This window comes from Pseudophryne corroboree, chromosome 3 (assembly GCF_028390025.1).
Source record: "Pseudophryne corroboree isolate aPseCor3 chromosome 3, aPseCor3.hap2, whole genome shotgun sequence".
In the NCBI taxonomy this organism is placed as follows: Eukaryota; Metazoa; Chordata; class Amphibia; order Anura; family Myobatrachidae; genus Pseudophryne; species Pseudophryne corroboree.
Window position 1 is genome coordinate 596,725,841 of NC_086446.1, and position 6,000 is coordinate 596,731,840.

Sequence of the window (6,000 nt, forward strand, 5' to 3'; positions counted from 1 at the left end):
CTCCAAAACCACATTGAGATCCCAAGGTGCCACTGGGGGCACAAAAGGAGGCTGAATATGCAGAACTCCTTTGACAAAAGTCTGAACTTCAGGCAGTGAAGCCAGTTCTTTCTGGAAGAAAATCGACAGGGCAGAAATCTGGACCTTAATGGACCCCAATTTGAGGCCCAACGTCACCCCTGCTTGCAGGAAATGCAGGAATCGACCCAGTTGAAATTCCTCCGTTGGGGCCTTCCTGGCCTCACACCAAGCAACATATTTCCGCCAAATGCGGTGATAATGTTTTGCGGTGACATCCTTGCTGGCTTTGATCAGGGTAGGGATGACTTCCTCCGGAATGCCCTTTTCCTTCAGGATCTGGTGTTCAACCGCCATGCCGTCAAACGTAGCCGCGGTAAGTCTTGGAACAGACAGGGCCCCTGCTGCAGCAGGTCCTGTCTGAGCGGCAGAGGCCAAGGGTCCTCTGAAAGCATCTCTTGAAGTTCCGGGTACCAAGCTCTTCTTGGCCAATCCGGAACCACGAGTATAGTTTTCACTCCTCGCCTTCGTATTATTCTCAGTACCTTGGGAATGAGAGGCAGAGGAGGAAACACATAAACCGACTGGTACACCCACGGTGTTACTAGAGCGTCCACAGCGATCGCCTGAGGGTCCCTTGACCTGGCACAATATCTTTTTAGCTTTTTGTTGAGGCGGGACGCCATCATGTCCACCTGTGGTCTTTCCCAACGGTGTACCAGCATTTGGAAGACTCCTGGATGAAGTCCCCATTCTCCCGGGTGGAGGTCGTGCCTGCTGAGGAAGTCTGCTTCCCAGTTGTCCACTCCCGGAATGAACACTGCTGTCAGTGCTAACACATGATTTTTCGCCCATCGGAGAATCCTTGTGGCTTCTGCCATTGCCCTCCTGCTTCTTGTGCCGCCCTGTCTGTTTACATGGGCGACCGCCGTGATGTTGTCTGATTGGATCAGTACCGGCTGGTTCTGAAGCAGGGGCCTTGCTTGGCTTAGGGCATTGTAAATGGCCCTTAGCTCCAGAATATTTATGTGAAGTGAAATCTCCTGATTTGACCACAGTCCTTGGAAATTTCTTCCCTGTGTGACTGCACCCCAGCCCCGAAGGCTGGCATCCGTGGTCACCAGGACCCAGTCCTGTATTCCGAATCTGCGGCCCTCTAGTAGATGAGCCCTCTGCAGCCACCACAGCAGCGACACCCTGGTCCTTGCCGACAGGGTTATCCGCTGTTGCATCTGGAGATGGGACCCGGACCATTTGTCCAACAGGTCCCACTGGAAAGTCCTTGCGTGAAACCTTCCGAATGGAATTGCTTCGTACGAAGCTACCATTTTTCCCAGGACTCGTGTGCATTGATGTACCGACACCTGTCCCAGTTTTAGGAGGTCTCTGACCAAAGATGACAACTCCTCGGCTTTTTCCACTGGAAGAAACACTTTTTTCTGGTCTGTGTCCAGAATCATTCCTAGGAACAGAAGACGTGTCGTCGGGACCAGCTGTGACTTTGGAATATTGAGAATCCAGCCGTGCTGTTGTAGCACTTCCCGAGAAAGTGCTACCCCCACTACAACTGTTCCTTGGACCTCGCCTTTATCAGGAGATCGTCCAAGTACGGGATAATTAAAACTTCCTTCTTGCGAAGGAGTATCATCATTTCGGCCATTACCTTGGTAAAGACCCTCGGTGCCGTGGATAACCCAAACGGCAGCGTCTGGAACTGATAGTGACAGTCCTGTACCACAAATCTGAGGTACTCCTGGTGAATGGGGACATGCAGGTACGCATCCTTGATGTCCAGGGAGACCATGTAATCCCCCTCGTCCAGGCTCGCAATAACCGCCCTGAGCGATTCCATCTTGAACTTGAACCTTTTGATATAAGTGTTCAAGGATTTTAAATTTAAGATGGGTCTCACCGAACTGTCCGGTTTTGGTACCACAAACATTGTGGAATAGTACCCCTTTCCTTGCTGAAGGAGGGGTACCTTGACAATCACTTGCTGTGAATACAGTTTTTGAATAGCCACCAACACTGCCTCCCTGGCATAGGGAGTTGCCGGTAAGGCAGATTTTAGGAAACGGCAGGGGGGACATCTCGAATTCCAGCCTGTACCCCTGAGATACTACTTGAAGCACCCAGGGATCCACCTGTGAGAGAGCCCACTGTGCGCTGAAATTTCTGAGACGGGCCCCCACCGTACCCGGGTCCGCCTGAGCAGCCCCAGCGTCATGCTGTGGACTTACCCGAAGCAGGGGAGGACTTCTGCTCTTGGGAACTAGCTGTGTGCTGCAGCTTTTCTCCTCTACCTTTGCCTCTCGGCAGAAAGGATGAGCCTCTAACCCTCTTGCTTTTCTGGGGCCGAAAGGACTGTACCTGATAATACGGTGCTTTCTTTTGCTGTGGGGTAGCCTGTGGCAAAAAGGTCGATTTCCCAGCAATAGCTGTGGAAACGAGGTCCGAAAGACCCTCCCCAAACAGTTCCACCCCCTTATAGGGCAAAACTTCCATGTGCCATTTCGAGTCGGCATCGCCTGACCATTGCCGAGTCCATAACCCCCTTCTGGCGGCAATGGACATAGCGCTTATTTTTGATGCCAGCCGGCAAATATCCCTCTGTGCATCACGCATGTATAAGACGGCGTCTTTTATATGCTCTATCGTCAGCAAAATATTGTCCCTATCCATAGTATCAATATTATCCGACAGGGAATCTGACCACGCAGCTGCAGCACTGCACATCCATGCTGATGCAATAGCTGGTCTCAATATAATGCCCGTGTGTGTGTATATAGCTTTAAGGGTAGTTTCCTGCTTTCTATCAGCAGGTTCCTTTAAGGCGGCCGTATCCGGAGACGGTAGTGCCACCTTTTTTGATAAGCGTGTCAGCGCCTTATCTACCCTAGGGGGTGTTTCCCAACGTGACCTATCCTCTGGCGGGAAAGGGTACACTGCCAATAACCGTTTAGAAATGATCAATTTATTATCGGGGGAAGTCCACCCTTCCTCACACACCTCATTTAATTCCTCAGATGCAGGAAAAACTACAGGTAGTTTTTTCTCACCAAACATAATACCCTTTTTTGTGGTACCTGGGGTATTATCAGAAATGTGTAATACATTTTTCATTGCCTCAATCATGTAACGGGTGGACCTATTGGAGGGTACACTAGTCTCATCGTCGTCGACACTGGAGTCGGTATCCGTGTCGACATCTGTGTCTGTCACCTGAGGTAGCGGGCGTTTTAAAGCCCCTGATGACATTTGAGACGCTGGAACAGGCACAAGCTGAGTAGCCGGCTGTCCTATGTCGTCAAACCTTTTGTGTAAGGAGTCGACACTGTCACGTAATTCCTTCCATAAGTCCATCCACCCAGGTGTCGACCCCGCAGGGGGTGACATCACATTCACAGGCATTTGCTCCGCCTCCACATCATTTTCCTCAACATACATGTCGACACAGCAGTACTGACACACAGCACACACACAGGGAATGCTCTGACAGAGGACAGGACCCCACAAAGCCCTTTGGGGAGACAGAGGGAGAGTATGCCAGCACACACCAGAGCGCTATATACCACAGGGATATCACCTATAAAGAGTGTTTTCCCTTATAGCTGCATATATATATTATACTGCGCCAAAATTTGTGCCCCCCCTCTCTTTTTTACCCTTTCTGTAGTGCAGGACTGCAGGGGAGAGCCAGGGAGCGATCCTTCCAGCGGAGCTGTGAGGGAAAATGGCGCCAGTGTGCTGAGGGAGATGGCTCCGCCCCTTTTTCGGCGGGCTTTCTCCCGCTATTTTAATAATTCTGGCAGGGGTTAATATACACCTATATAGCTCCTGGGGCTATATATGGTGTCAGTTTGCCAGCCAAGGTGCTTTTTTATTGCTGCTCAGGGCGCCCCCCCCCCCAGCGCCCATCAGTGACCGCAGTGTGTGGTGTGCATGAGGAGCAATGGCGCACAGCTGCAGTGCTGTGCGCTACCTTGGAGAAGACAGAAGTCTTCAGCCGCCGATTTTCCGGACCTTCTTGCTTCTGGCTCTGTAAGGGGGACGGCGGCGCGGCTCCGGGAACGGACGAAGAGGTCGGGTCCTGTGTGCGATCCCTCTGGAGCTAATGGTGTCCAGTAGCCTAAGAAGCCCAAGCTACCACCACTTAGGTAGGTTCGCTTCTTCTCCCCTTAGTCCCTCGGTGCAGTGAGCCTGTTGCCAGCAGGTCTCACTGTAAAATAAAAAACCTCAACTATACTTTCTTTCTAGGAGCTCAGGAGAGCCCCTAGTGTGCATCCAGCTCGGCCGGGCACAGAAATCTAACTGAGGCTTGGAGGAGGGTCATAGGGGGAGGAGCCAGTGCACACCAGATAGTCCTAATTCTTTCTTTAGATGTGCCCAGTCTCCTGCGGAGCCGTCTATTCCCCATGGTCCTTACGGAGTTCCCAGCATCCACTAGGACGTCAGAGAAAAAGAGCGAGAAAGAGAGCGCACAATAAGACTGTATGAGGTACCTGTGAGTACTCTATAAAAAGAGCCTGCCTTTCTCCTCAGAGGGAGAGTTGAGCGGTATCTGTAATACCCCTTTCACACCAACAAATAACCCGGTATCGACCCAGTATATTGCCGGGTCAACACGGGTCGCTGTGCGTTGTGAAAGGGCCTATGGCGAATTCCCGGGTTGCCTGACCCTGTAATTCAACCTAGGAATACAGCAGTGTTATTCCCAGGTTGAATACCAGGTCAGTGGCAGTGTGAATGGGGTGTCGTATCGATGTGACCCGGGACCCGTTCACTACATAGGGAGAGACGGTGCGTAAATGAGCTCATCTCCTAGCGTCGCCTCCGCTCCTATGGCAACCCGACCCGGTATATTGGCGGGTCAGGGAGCCAGTTGTTAGAGTCAAATGCCGGGTCCCACCCAGTAAGGACCCGTTTCCAATTACTGGGTGGGACCCGAAATGTGCGATCTGAAAAGGGTGTAAGTGATAGACGAACACCACAGAGAGGTGAGACATTACTGTGTGCATGCAGCCGGAGCTGAACCGTGCTAGTCGGCTGGCAAAAAGGAGGATATATAGGAGGCCAGGTTAAGGTAGACAGCCCTTTACATAAGGACTGAATTGGAGGGGGCTGGACAGAGGCAGAACAAGAGTGTAACCCCAGGAGAAAGAGAGAGAGAGAGGAGGGAGTGTTCAGTCCTTATTGTGGTGCATGGACTGCGGGAGCAGTAGTGGAGGGGGTGTGGTATGGTTTGCCGGTGGTCGGGGTCCCGGCGACCAGCATACCGGCGCCGGAATCCCGACCGCCGGCAAACCGACAGCTGGGCGAGCGCAAATGAGCCCCTTGCGGGCTTGCCGCGCTGCAGTCAATCTGCCTCAAGGTGGTGAGATGTGCACAAACATTTCCAAGCACTCACCCCAGGCAGAACTCTTATCAAATAACACTAGTTTACTGTGTTAACGAATGGCTATTCTTCAAGCTTTCTAAGTTAAGGAGGGTACACACCTAGAGATGTGTGCTGAGTGATCGGTCACAGACCGCTCAGCACACATCTCTCCCCCCCCACTCAGCGCGATGTGTGCTGAGCGAGGGAGGTTGGGGGGGCTGCTCAGTTCACACAGCGCTGAAGCAAGCGGCCTGTTAGATTGAGCATGGATGCAGGCTCAATCTAGCACCAGCAATAGCGAGGCTTGGGGTTGCGCTTTGCTATTGCTGGGGGGCATACACACAAGATATCCGTGCTTAACTTCTAAGCAATCTAGTCAGAATGCTTAGATTTTAAGCACGGATCTCTCAGTGTGTACCCCCATTTAGCCAGTGCATACAGAGACAATTATTCCCAGTGCAATTTACAGTATTGTATGCAAGAACCTAATAGTAAATGAACTTGACCATTACTTGTGATATTTGGGAAACCGCCCCATATTGTGGCCATACTTGGTATTTAGGGTTTATTGTCTACATAAGTTAAATACGGAGCCTCTACAAGAT

At 51.5% G+C, this 6,000-nt stretch overlaps 1 protein-coding gene across 1 annotated transcript in view; it reads right to left on the minus strand.

The window, feature by feature from the left end:
• Positions 1 to 6,000, minus strand: part of MCU (mitochondrial calcium uniporter) — a 247,773-nt gene that overhangs the window by 140,500 nt on the left and 101,273 nt on the right. The gene's annotated exons all lie outside the window — the stretch shown is intronic.